This window comes from Octopus bimaculoides, chromosome 26 (assembly GCF_001194135.2).
Source record: "Octopus bimaculoides isolate UCB-OBI-ISO-001 chromosome 26, ASM119413v2, whole genome shotgun sequence".
Classification (NCBI taxonomy): Eukaryota; Metazoa; Mollusca; class Cephalopoda; order Octopoda; family Octopodidae; genus Octopus; species Octopus bimaculoides.
Genome location: NC_069006.1, coordinates 21,372,805 through 21,373,905, shown reverse-complemented (window position 1 = coordinate 21,373,905; position 1,101 = coordinate 21,372,805).

The window sequence follows — 1,101 nt, the reverse complement described above, 5'->3', positions numbered from 1 at the left end:
AATACAGAATGGGACAAGAACGCAAGCACCCAGACAGTTAGGTGATACAAGAAAGGGACAAAACATCCAGATAGACGATACAAAGCAAACACGGACATATCATTCGGAGTTTTCTCTCTTCAGTCGAGACAGAAAATGGAGAACACTTTTGATCAACAAACAAACAAATTGGACCACATCTGTCGATAAATGCGGATATATATGTATAAATAGGAATATTTTTATCCATTTGTCGGTTACTACTACCGCTAACTCTGCTTAGCTATATATAAATATATGAAAATAATACTTGAATCAACTGGCGAACCTGAATAACGCTGACAAATATATGATGTGATGGCCACAGCGTTCTTCTCTTCTTTTAACAGTGTATAAGAGTTGGTCTTTTGGCTGATCATTCAATGTTTCGATGACCCAGTAAAGTATGACAACATTACAGCATAATGTTGCAGTCAGTACACATGACTAACGCTTCAGTGAGTTACTATTGCTTTGATGTAACTCCAAGAATTGCTCACAAGCGAGCGGATGTATGCAGGCCTGTATTCAAATATGTGTGAGAATGTGTGTGTATGAGTATGATGTAATACGCATATATACTTACAATCATCGGCAAAGTTCTATAAATGTACAGTTAATTATATATACACACACAGAGATATACATATATATATAGAGAGAGAGCGAGAGAGCGAGAAAGAGAGAGGGGTAGGTAGGTATACATACACAAACTCTCCCACGCACACACAATGAGACAGGTGCATTCAATACATGGTGTAGATGATATGGTTTTGTGTTGAATGTCTCTTTCAGTTTGAGGAGCACACACACTCCCTCCCTCTCTCTGTAAATATATATATATATATATATATATATATATAATACATATATCGCTGCTATTATGTTAAACTGTCGTATGTCCAAATTGGCCCAAATACGTTTTTTTTTCAATATTTACTCTTGCTTGTACTAGCCGGGTCTTTTGGTAAAATTATCATATCTCCTGCCGCTTGAGATGCCAAGATATCAAAAATCGTCAAAGTGTAGTATGTCCATTATGCTATGGAATGGTTAAACTATTTATTTGCTTACTGAAAAAAA